General features: G+C 33.6%; 1 long non-coding RNA gene across 2 annotated transcripts; it reads right to left on the bottom strand.

Annotated features, from left to right (window-relative positions):
* Positions 1–403: 403 nt before the first annotated feature.
* LOC122291491 lies at positions 404–6,856 on the bottom strand. 2 transcript variants are annotated; one of them, XR_006236649.1, is made up of 4 exons: positions 6,412–6,856; positions 5,386–5,550; positions 5,046–5,307; positions 404–2,496 (listed from the first exon to the last, which is right to left on the bottom strand). It is a non-coding gene; the product is annotated as an uncharacterized LOC122291491 (long non-coding RNA). The 2 variants fall into 2 exon arrangements; XR_006236648.1 differs by lacking the exon at positions 404–2,496 and having other exon boundaries at positions 4,950–5,307; positions 6,412–6,835.
* Between the last annotated feature and the right edge of the window lie 6,471 nt (positions 6,857–13,327).

The raw sequence follows: 13,327 nt of genomic DNA, 5'->3' as shown, positions 1-13,327 counted from the left end.
ATCATATTACAAATGTGTGATATAAAAATGATGAGTAGAATAATTCAATTAATTTAATTGGAATGAAACAAAAAAGTAAAAATAAAAACAAGTATAATATGTAAGATGATGAGTAGCAAAACTCTTAGTTCAATGATAAAAAATACTCTTATAATAAAATATTTTATTACATCATAATTATCAAAAAAGAAAACGTGCCATATTTATATATAATTTAGGCCCTTTAGAAGGTTGGTGGGTAGCCTCTTTTTTCTTTTCCATTTTACTGATTTGTATATATTTTTTTAGTATTTATGATGAAATGACATGTTAATTTATATTATATATAAGTATATTTTAAAATGAACTGTATATAAATACTACACGTATCATTTTTTAATTGTTATGACCTGATAGTTATGTATCGCATTATTAGTTTTCATCGTTATTTTATTTTTTGAAATGAATCACAGTAATCTTTATTCAATAATTCAATCAAATGAAATGAAGAATACATAAATGGCTATCATCCAATCTGATTTCATCCTCTTCACTACCTAAAGCATATTTGGCCAACACATGTGCAGCCATATTAACATTCCTCCTTACATCAGCAATATTCCAGTAATCAAAGTGATTCAAAACCAGCTTAGGATCCCATAACAGCAAACATGATATATGAGATTGAGATGAGTCGAATTTTAAACTATTAACTATTTGCAATGCATCCCCTTCTAACATGATCCTCCTTAAACTTATATCTCTTGTAAAACTTGCTGCTTGAAGTACTCTTTGAAATTCTGCTGTAAAAGAATCAATAAACATATGTTTCTGTAAACTTCTAGATACTACTACATTTCCTTTAAAGTCCCTTATAACAATGCCAATATCAACTTTACCAATCTCCTGCTTAATTGCAGCATCTCAATTTACTTTATAAGTATCTGTAGGTGGAGGTACCCAAATCGAGTTACTACTTTCTGATGGATCTCTGGGAACATTCTTTAAAAATTGACTTTCTTGAAAATCTGTCAACAGTTGTTGTACTTGCTACAGAACCATATTTGGATGGACAAAAACTTCTTGAAAGATGAAAGAATTTCTCTTTTACCATATCTTCTTTGCTGTCATGATGACCTCCTCCAATAATTCCTGCTCTAGCAATCCACTCATATAGACTAACAACTGCATAAAACTAGAAGCAGTAAAACTGCTTTTCTGAACTTTCATTAAGAAATTACTCCATACATCCTTAGATGTTGGGCAATCCCACAATGCATGATTTACTATTTCTATATTACTCAAGCAAATGGGACAGGTTGAGGACTCTACAATTTTCTTCTTAAAAAGATTATCCTTAGTAGGAAGTGATTCTAAACAAGTCCTACCAACAAAGACTTTAGCAGCATTAGGAATGTTCATCTTCCAAAGCTTAACCCAAATACCTTTATTAGTATTAGAGCTCAACCCTTGCTCTTTCTTCCTTTCCATCAACTCCTTATGCATATGATATGCACTCTTTACAGGGAACATACCATTATTTGAGCACCTCTAAATAATTCTATCAAGACAGTTAAAGGCACTTATAGGAATCTTTTTCATAATATCAGCTTCAGTACTATTAAAAATAGAGTCAAGTAAAGGAATGTTCCAACACCTATGTTCTGGATCAATAAGAGCAAAAACATATGCATCCCTATCTATTACCTAGACCGGACTTTGAATTTGAAAGGAAGATGGTTGAGAAATCCATCTATCATTCCAAATTCTTATCTGTGATTCATTACCGACTCTCCATAATGACCCTTCCTCTACTAACTTCTTTGCAGCATGAATACTCCTACATATATAAGAAGGGTTGGTTCCAATTTTGACATCAAAGAAAGATGAATGAGGAAAATATTTCAGTTTCAAGATCTTACTTGACAGAGCTTCAAGTCTTGGAATTAACCTGTAACCTTGCTTTGCAATCAAGGCAATGTTGAAGCTTTCCAAATCTCTAAAACCTAAACCACCTACAAATTTAGCCTTCCCCATTTGACTCCATAAGGCCCAATGAACATTGCCTTCACTTTGTTTATGATTCCACCAAAACTACTTCATAACTTTATTAATCTCTCTGAGTAATGAAGCTAGAAGCTTAAAGACTCCCGTACAGTAAGTTGGAAGAGATTGAATAACAGCTTTGAGCAAGATTTCCTTTCCAGCTTGTAAGAAAAACTTCATTTTCTAATTGTTGATTCTGCTCCTCACCCTATCTAAGATGTTGCAGAAAGCCTTCCTTTTTTATGTACCTATAAGAGCTAGCAGACCAAGGTAAGTTTAATAAGAATTTGAAGCCTTGACCCCTGCTACTCATAATGAATCTTTTTGCTGCCTCCTTTGTATTTCTGCTAAAATGAACAGAAGTTTTGTCCATATTAAGTCTTTGTCTAAATGCTTGTTCATAGATACCAAGAATCTCCATTATTCGACTCCACTCCAAAGCATTTGATTTACAAAATAACAAGCTGTCATCTGCAAAAAAACAAATGGATAATAGAAATTTTACTATTGACAATTGGAACACCAGTGATCAATTTTTTTCCTCAGCTTGGTTGAGTAGAGCACTTAGTGCTTCTAAACATAGGATAAATAAGTAAGGCGACAATAGGTCACCTTGCCTAATACCCATTGAAGCTTGGAAAGTAGTTTGAGGTGAGCCATTAATAAGTATGGAGTAAGGTATTGAGTTTATGCATCTCATAATCAGATTTATCCATTTTGAATGAAAGCCCATCTTTACCATTACTGCATGCAAAAAGTCACATTTCACTTATTATATGCTTTGCTCGTATCAAGATTTAGTGCCATAAAACCATTTCTTCCTCCTAGTTTCTTGTCCATTGAATGCATAGCTTCATATGCCATAATTACATTGTCCATAATAGGTCTCCTAGGAACAAAAGCACTTTAAATACGTAATATTACCTCTTATAGTACTCATTTCAACCTATTAGTCAAAACTTTAGCAATTATCTTATAGAGTACATTACAAAGGGAAATTGGTTTGAAGTCAGCAACCTTCCTTGCATTCTTCTTCTTAGGTACGAGAACAATGTCAGTTCCATTAATCTGCCTAATATCACCTTCTGAATTAAGAAAATCTAGCACAACTCCACTTACCTCCTTACCAACTGTTTCCCAATGATTTTGATAAAAACCAGCTGAGAATTCATCTAATCCTGAAGAATTGAGTGGATTCATTTGGAATACTGCTTCTTTCACTTCTTCAACTGGGAGTCTCCGGTCAATGTCACATTCATTTCTTTTGTTACCTTATTCTTCAATGGTCTAATACAGTTTGCTATATTAGTGGGACTTGAAGTGGAAAACAAGCCCTGATCTTGGTTTAAGAACATTCTTGCAATTTCCTCAATAGAATTAGTAACAGACTCATCCTTTATCTCAATAGTCTTTATAACATTAATCATTCTCCTCTTATTTGCACAAGCATAAAAATAATTGGTATTCCTATCTCCATCTTGTAACCATCTTTGTTTAGTCCTTTGTTTCCATCTAAGATTGTCCTCTTCTAGCAACATTTCCACCTCCTTCTATTTATGTTTAATGCACTCAGTAAGATTGCCTATGTTAGAGTTTTGCACGCTGGAAATTTCTTGCATATTCTTGAGTATGGCACCCTTCCCATTCCTAGACTCTTTTTTGCTCCATTTAATCAATGACTCTTTGCAAAACTAAAGACCCTTTGTAACTGCCACTATCCTTGAATTACACAAAGTTGGTTTCTTCCAATTATTTTTAATAGTCTTCTTACAATCTTCTTTCTTATTATCCCAACAAAATTCATATCTAAAAGGCCCTACTTTATTAATTCATTGTCTTGTATTACTCACCTCAACCGATAGAGGGAAGTAGTTTGAAGATTGAGCAGGATGAGAACAGAACTACTCTCGAAACAATCTACAAGCAAACTATTCCCAAAGCCCTATCCAACATTTCTTTTGTGAATAAAGGTCCTTCTCTATTATTGCACCAAATGAATTTACCACCTCTGTATCCCATATTACTCAATCACATTCTTCCACTACTATTATGAATTTCTCCATCTATTGATAAGGCCTTAGAGTAGCCCCTTATTTTTCATGTTGATGGAGAATTTCATTAAAATCTCTCATGCATATCCACGCCATATCCACACTTGGTTTGATAACTTTGAGCAGTTTCTAGCTTTCTTCTCTATAAGCAGTACTTGGGATGCCATAACACTGTGATTAAAATATGATGCTGAGAATAAGAATTAAGACTGACTTAATTTGAGCTATGCTAGAATAGAGCTAGTCCTCCACTTAATCCCCTATTGTCCACCACAATACTACAATCATAACCAAATTTATTCCTCACATACTCCACTCTAGATGAGATAAGATGATATAAGAGTTAAAAGTTGAATAAAATATTGTTAAAATATTATTTTTAATATTATTTTTATTTAAAAATTTGAAAATTTGAATTATTTATTATATTTTGTTTGAAAGTTGAAAATATATATTGATTAGATAAGATGAGATGAAATGAGTTGACATCAACTCTGAATCCAAACAATCCTTAGTCTATATAAAAATTTTATAAAAATAATTTTATAAATTAACATAATTTAATATGATCTATTAAATTCTAAATTATAATTTTTATAAACAAATTTGACCCATTATATAATCCAAGTCAGTTTATAAATTTATTTACATAATATTTATGAATAGAATTATTCTATTTTCAAGTTGGTGCATAGAACACACTATTCATATTATTTAAATAATAAAATTTAATTTATAAAAGTTTATATTTTAAATTAAATTATATTATACACATACATTATTAAATATGCACCATCCATCTCCAATAAAAATTTTCTTATTAAGAAACTTAACATTCGAAAAAATTTCAAAATAGACACTAATGCCGAGGTAAGAGATCACTTCAAAACCTTTTCCTCTCTAATAAAAGGAATTTTTTTTATAAAAAGTGATTCATTAAAGGAAATAACTTTGACCAAGAGATCTCACTTTTTCCAGCTCTCTCTCCCAGATGAGTTCTCTCTACAGCTCCTAGTAGTGAAAACCGATCACCACCCCTCTAATCCTACCACCTTTCCATAAAAATCCAAGCCCTCTTACTCTCTTCCTTTCCCTTACAAAACTCCTTTTGCAATCCCATAGAAAGCACAATAGTTTCCAAAAAATCCTTCTCTATGGATATGGAGAAGCTGGACCTATCAAACAAATGCTCTTTTTTGGGAAGACTTAAACCTTTCACCTGAAACTGAACCTGCAAATGGAAACTCTGAGTTAGCACTCATTGATAGAATTGTAGCAACTCAGCCACTCAATAGGATTTGATCCTTACATGCTTCATCCAGAATAGCTTGGAACTTCATCTTTAAGTTCCACATTGAAGATCTAGATGTAAATCTTTTTCTCTTCACATTCCAAAATGCTAGTGACAAGCAGAGAATACTAAACCAAATTCTTTGGAACTTCAAAGGGCACCTCCTCATCCTCAAAAGCTGTCCTGCAGAATCCATATGAAAAGAGATAAATCTCAACACATCAATATTTCATTTCAAATCCACGACTTAACTGAAAATCATATGGCAAAAAAAAAAAAAAATGCCTCTAAAATTGGGAGAGCTCTTGGAAATTTTTTAGGAGTGGACGTTGATCCATTATTTAGTCTAGCATGTAAGAAATTTATCAAAATAAAGGTGGAGACTGACATTACCCAACCATTGAAATAAGGACTTTAGCAACCAAGGGACTACAGTATTGACACATGGGTATCATTTAAATATGAACATCTCTCTGACTTTTGTTATGCTTGTGGTAGGATTGGCCACTCCAAAATCTTCTGCAATTTCCTAAACTTTAGCCTAGAACACTTGCCTTTTGGGCCTTGGCTTCGTGCGAAATCCCCAATCTTTATGTCAGTCCATCCACCACAGCAAGGCCAAGACATCATTCCTAGGCATCTTATGGAACAAATTGTAGAAGACAAAACAAGCTATGAAACCCCCCAATCAAACTCTGAGATTGAGGAGAATAGATTCTTTGGAACTTCGGCCCTGATTGTGCCTATGTCTCTTCCGATTGACAAAGGAAAGAATTATTAACATAAGCTTTGACTGGGAAAGGTAAAGCCATTCTAGAAGAAGAAAACCCCTCTGTGGTAGAAAACCCTTTCGTTAGAGGCGGATTGGGGAATAATTGGGAATTTTCTAAAGAAAAGACAGACAAATTTTAGAGCTTTAATCCCTTCGCAGCATTCGATTAGAGTAAAGTCTTATCATGAACTTATCTCAAACACAAATCCTCAGGATAATCGACTCAAGCCCAAAGAAGACAATAACATTAGAATGGAAAATAGCAATCTTACCTTTCGGAGTTCGGCATGGTAGAGGAAGATTATTTCTAAACTGGTGTTTCTGCTAAACTCATTAGCCTCTTGTGGGGGAACACCAGAACGCCAAGCACCCATAGATCGTAAGGTTGAGATGACTCCAGCTATTGTAGATTACTTTAGTTCCTTGTAAGAAATTAATGGCTAATCACCTACCGGAGAATCCCCATTCAACCCGATCGTTAACTCTCTTCCACCGAACATTTTCCCATCAGTCACTCAAGATCTTCTTTTCTTTCAATCAGTTGTACCACAGCCCCTCTACAACAACTACACAGGGTCGACAACTCAGAAATTAGAAATCCAATACGTGATAAATACAGAATATGGGGTAGCTTGCTGGATGACGAGCAATGAGGTAGCTTATACGTAGAGTAGTTTGACTGTGTCATCTCATCAGCAAAAGGAATTTAGAGCATCGTAGTAGCAAATGGCTGGGCCAAATTTTCAGGACCCATTGGCAAATGCCGAAGGTGTTAAGGCCCATCAGAAGATCTGCCTCAAATGCATGAACAGACCCAGCATGGAAATTGGAAATTCGGCCTCCCTTATAACGCCTATCACCCCTTGCAAAAGAAAAACATGAACTTCAATTTCATTCCTACCATCACATATCAGCCAGTCCATTTGAGCTCGCCCAACTTAGATTTCCATCATCAGTCTATTCCAAAACCAACAAAGAAGCCTGGGCCCACCATTCGATATGTGGCAAAACATAAATCCTCCAATCCGGATGGACCACAAGCCCACGCTCTTTTTCAATTTCCTTTAGAGAGCTCAATAACATTAGTCCCTATATTTGAGATTTAAGCTCCATCGAAAAGGGTTGCTCCTCATTGTGTTGAGGATACTAGTTCACAGAGATAAAAAATGCAAAAAATATCAAAGGAAGCAAACTTGCAATCAGAAACTATTATCAAAGAAACCAGCAATGACGAGAAGAGGTGGCACTCATGCTTTTATCTATCAAATCAAAGTTTTCAGGGAAAGTCAAAAAACCTAAGGAAGCTGCAAGATCCAAACCCTATAGGAGGGTTACACCAAAGGCACCATTGTCTGAAAAACTCAAGAAAGCTGATGAGTTGGGTTCTACCATGCCTCCAATTCTCGCATGAAGTCTTTGGTATGGAATTGTAGGGGATTAACATGCCCTAAAGTAATCAGAAGTATAAGGGCTTTTATTAACAAGTTTAACCTAGATATTATTTTGTTGTCAGAAACCATGGTGTCTAATGATAGCACCTCTATTATTGTAAATAGACTAGATTTCTACCATTTTATAAACGTCTCCACCTCGGGAAAAAAAAGGTCCTTTGTTATTATGGCAAGCTGGTGTGGGTATTGAACCGGTTCATGCTAATACTAAGCTATTTCTATTTTTTTTTAATTTGATTACCCCCAATCACCCTTGGTTAGCAACATTTGTCTATGCCCTAGCTCAATGGCAATGCAAAGCAAATTTATGGACTCATCTGAACTCGACTCACATTTTCTTTCTAGGTCCATGGCTTTGTATAGGCGATTTCAACGACTTGTTAAGCCAACAAGATAAATATGGAGGCAGGCCAATAACATCCTCATCCATAGTCAGCTTACAATGCCTAATAGATTCTCATGGCCTCATTAATATTGGTTTCTCGGGACCCATTTTCACTTGAACAAATAATCGGAATGGAAAAGTGATGATTAGAGAATGTTTGGATCGTGGTATCGCAAATGCACAATCTTCCCAGATGCCTCTATTCAACACATAATATCTTTGACCTCAGGTCATAATCCTCTTTTACTTAACATTATGAAGATAAGGAGGAATCTCTCTCCCTTTAAATTTGAGGAATTTTGGACTCAAGAACCACTTAGCAATGTTATAATTCAAGAAGCATGGCTCCAACATTTATATGGGAATCCAGCCTTTATTCTCTGCAATAAGATCAAGGAAACAAAAAAGGCACTCAAGCATTGGAACAAAATCCATTTCGAAAAAATTTAGACCAACATTCAGCGGCTCGAGATGGAGCTAAGTAAACTTCAGAGTAATCCACCAAACCCATGGAACTTACATAGAGAGAAATCTCTTCATCTCAAACTTCAAGAACAACTGAAGTATGAGAAAATTCTTTGGAAACAAAAGTCAAGAGTACACTAGCTCACCATAACTGACATGAATACAAAGTTTTATCGTTTGTCCACAAGAATCTGTAGAAGAAGCAATGGGATCGATTCCATCAAGCTCAGCCCAGGTAACTGAATAATGGATCTAAATATTATTGAATCTACATTTATAAATTATTTTAGATCCATGTTGAACCTAAGATTTCAAGTTTTGTGTAATTATATATCTACACATGGATTTTGATGATAACAAATGAATTCAAAAAATAAAAGAGTCTCAAATTCAAGTTGTCTATATAATGGAGTCAAGCACATTAAGGAAACAATCATAAATAAGAAGGGAACAAGTTCACATTAAAGTCATAGAGTAATGTTGTAAATTTATTAAAAATTCAAAATTAGGATTAAGACTCAAAATTAATATTTTATCATAAATCATTAAAATACATTTTCCACATGTGCATAAATATTTTGAAAATTTTGAAAGATGATTGATTGTCATCTTTCGCATGTGTATACCTTGATTAAAGGATTGAATTTTGAAAATATTAAAGATGATTGATTGTCATCTTTCACATGTGCATGTTTTATTTGAATATTTTCAAAAGTGATTGATACTTTTTTTGACTTATGCAAAATGTAGATGTTTTTGTTTGAAATATTTGAAAAGTAAAGTGTGCTCATTTTGTCATATGCAAAAAATAAAAAGATTAGATTTGAAATATTTGAAAAGTAAAGTGTGCTCATTTTGTCATATGCAAAAAGTAAAAAGATTAGATTTAAATTTTTTGAAAAGTAAAGTGTGCTCCTTTTGTCATATGTTAAAATTAAAAAATTAGGTTTGAAATTTTTGAAAAATGAATGATGTTGTATTTGACAATTGAAAAAGAAGAATATTTTATTTGATTTTTTTGAAAAAGTGAATAATGTTGTCTTTGACATGTGAATCTTTTTAAATTTGAACATGAAGTCTTATATGCCTATAAATAGATCATTTGAGAGTTTCACATTGACAACATTCAGAGCATATAACATTCATTCAAAGCTTTCATTCTCTTTTCTCTAAGCATTGAGCTTTAATTCTTGTTCATTTTGAGAGAAATATAGTTTGCGATGCATTGTTCTTATTTCACTCATTGATGAGTGTTTTCTGATAATCTACCCGCTATCAGCTCTTTATCAGTAAAAAGATGTGTATAACCCTTGTGCGTGTAGAAAGTGTTCTACATAGGGAATAGTTGAATTACCACGTGTAAGGTGATTGCAAGTGTAGATGGTGTTCTACACGGATCCTTAGTAGCGGTGTTGTTCAAAAGTGTAATAGGTTTCTATTTTCACTTGAATGAGGTTGAATAGTGAATTTGGGGATCGCTAAGGGGTAACTTAAGGCGAGGACGTAGGCAGTGGGGCCGAACCTCGTTAACATACTGAGTTTGTTTCTCTCTTACCCTTACTCTTTATATATATTGTTGTTTCGTATTTTGTTTATATTTTATATTATATATTTAATTTATAATTATTATTTTTTTAAATACAACTCAATTTACCCACCTCTTATGTTAGTCATCTGGGCAACAATCAATTTATACCTCTACGACTTCTAATTTTCAGGAGCATCTTGAGGATCTCTTTGGGAGTCAAGTCTTAGAGGATGAAAATGAATTCCTAACAACTCTGCCTTTGGAAACTGAGATTTTTGGAGGCCTCAAACAAATCCCAAACCATAAAGCTCTAGGACCAGATAGGATGACAATCATTTTTTACAAACATTACTGGCACATCATCAAAAGAGATGTGGTTACAGCTGTTCAAAATTTTTTTAGAAGCAGAAAACTTATGAAACAAATGAACCATACCCACATTGTTCTCAGTCCAAGCTCCCCTCGACACTTTCGATCAGTAAGCCTAACAAATGTCATTTACAAAGTCATCATAAAAATCATTACAAACCATTTAAAGAAATCCCTTCTGAACATAATTTTCCACTTTCAAACAGTCTTTGTACCTGGCCGGAACATTAAGAAAAATTCCATAATCGCCCATGAGATGTTTCATCATCTAAAGCATCACAAGGAGAAAAAAGGTCAGGTGGCTTTAAAACTAGACATTGAAAAAGCTTTCAACTTTATTGAATGAAACTTTCTTTTTGTTGTCACAAAAGTCATAGATTTTAACTCGATTGGGATAAATTTCATTAAGGAATGCATTACGATGGCTTATTTCTCTATTCTCATCAATGGGTCCCCAAGAGGTTTCTTCAAAACTCAAAGGGGTTTTTGGCAAGGCGACCCTATCTCACCATTCCTATTTATCTTGTGCATGGAGGTACTCTCAAGATTGTTGAATAGACTAGAAATATTACGGAAATTGGAAGGTATAAAAATTAGTAGAGATTGCCCTCAAATTTCTCACATTCTTTTTATAGATGATTTAATTATTTTTGGAAAATTAAAAGAAAAGTCGATTCAGGCCATCAACAATGTTTTGGAGAAATATCAAGCTTGGTCAGGTCAACGCATTAATCAAAGCAAATCTTCAATTTTCATTACACAAAATACTAGTCAAGAAAAAAAGGGTAATCTTGGCGAATCTACCATACAAAAAATCAACCTAAAAAATGAAATATTTGGGAATGCTGACAAACTTTAGTCGATCCAAAAAAAAGAACTACAAAGAAATGTTGGAAAAAATAAACAAAAGACTGAAAGGTTGGAAATCAAAATTACTTTCTCAAGCTGGTAGAACTATGCTCATCAGAATTGTAGCAAGCTTTATCCCCACGTACCAAATGTCAACGCATATGCTTCCAAAGTCTATTTGTAAGGCACTGAATACCAATTTCAAGAATTTCTGGTGAGGAAACTCGAAAGATCAAAAGCAAAAGTTTTGCCTGAAATCATGGAAAACTATTTGCTAATAAAAAAAAGATGGTGGATTGGGATTATGACTGATGGAAAACATGAACGTAGCATTGTTAGCTAAGACATGATAGGAAATGAGCCTACCAAATAATAGTATTTGGCAGAAGCTTTTATAAAAGAAATATCAGAAATCAAGCGTCTTTGCAAATTTAGTCCCAAAGGTCACTGACTCGTATATTTGGAAAGGAATACTAAAGACTTGGCCATTGCTGGAAAAATGTATGTGTTTCAAAATTGCTAATGGTTTGTTTGTGAGAACTTGACTTGATTCCTGGATACCAATTATGGGAAATTTCAAGCCTCTTCCTCTAATCCATACAACTGATCTCCGGCCTACTCTCAAAGTCCCAGATCTGATTATTCAGGCTAATAGATCCCAGAATCTTCCAATATTAACATCTCTCTTCCAACAAAATCGCATCAATGAAATTCTAAAATTTTCTCTGGCCCTATTCCACTAAAAGTTCAGATTGTCCAATCTGGACCAAAACCTAAAATGGGAGATTCTCAGTTAAAATTGCCCACCGCCTTACATCCAATCTTGTTGACTCTATCCGGGAAGCCCCTCCAAATATCCCATGGAGAAAGATTTGGAATCTTAGAATTCATGATCGCCACAAGCTCCTTTTATAGAAAATTATTTGGGATATTTTACCAAGAAGAGATAGTCTAAAAGGATTTATCCTAAACATTCCCTCAATTAATTGCCCACTTTGTGATGAAAAAGAAGGAACTTTGCTTTACCTCTTCATTGAATGCCTCATAACTAGAATTCTCTGGAGTCAAAGTAAATGGCCATTAAATCTCTCTTCCTTGGCAATAAATCCAATGAATAATTAGTTCCAATTCATTTTAAATCCTAAGCAAAAACTTGGCCTTAGTACTCAATAAGAATATCATTTCAAAATTTTTATAGCTCTGGTTTTAAATTTTATCTGGCGGTTTCAAAATGATCTTGTTCATAATCAAAAGGAGCTCTCTCTCCACAAAGCATCAAAGCAGCTGAACCTCTTATATAAAGAAAGTTTACAAGCATGTCAAGAAAAGATCAATACCAAAATAGAAAAAGAATAGCAAAAATCTTTCACAAATGAAATTTGTATATCTTTTGATGTAGATGTCAGAAACTCTTTTTTATTGGTCTTGGTAGTGAGTAGAAATTTAGAAGGGGAAATTATCGAAATATGGACCGAGAAAAATTCCATTATAACTCCGGTGATTACATAAGCTCTAGCGGCAAAATTGAATTTCAAAATGGCGGAACATCTCAACTCTCATTCCACCTCATTAGTTGGATGAATAATTCTTCTCATCAGCCACTATTCACCATCCACACCCCACACCCTATGAAAAACATCCATACATCCTATAAAAAAAACTCCCACATCCTATAAAAAGCTATAAGTGTGGGGTGTGTGATGTGAATAGTGGCTGATTTGTAGCAAAACTCTAGTTGGATACTCCTAGTTGGTTATTTCATCTATCTATGAAGATGATGCTGTTTAACAAATATCCCAAAATCTTGGATGATATTGCAAACTCGTTGAAATCCTACAGAGACTAAAGATTTAACAAAATTGATCAAAATGGATTTGTGCATTCTATTGTACAATGAGCAACTATAAATTTTTTGTTTGGTAGCATATTTTTAGAAATTATTCTTACTAGTATTTTATATATTGACAATGGAAAAGATATTTCTTAAACGTTTGTAATATTTCTTATATTATAATATGCAAGCTTGCTTAAGGAAAAAAAAAACAAAAAGAAAATTTTTGTTCATATTCTCGTACCACAAATCACATATAATATATATTTTTTCAAATGCATAATATATGATTGATGACTATAAATATTTA

The sequence above is a fragment of the Carya illinoinensis genome, chromosome 13, assembly GCF_018687715.1.
Source record: "Carya illinoinensis cultivar Pawnee chromosome 13, C.illinoinensisPawnee_v1, whole genome shotgun sequence".
Taxonomy (NCBI): Eukaryota; Viridiplantae; Streptophyta; class Magnoliopsida; order Fagales; family Juglandaceae; genus Carya; species Carya illinoinensis.
This window is presented reverse-complemented; position numbering and strand designations above follow the sequence as displayed.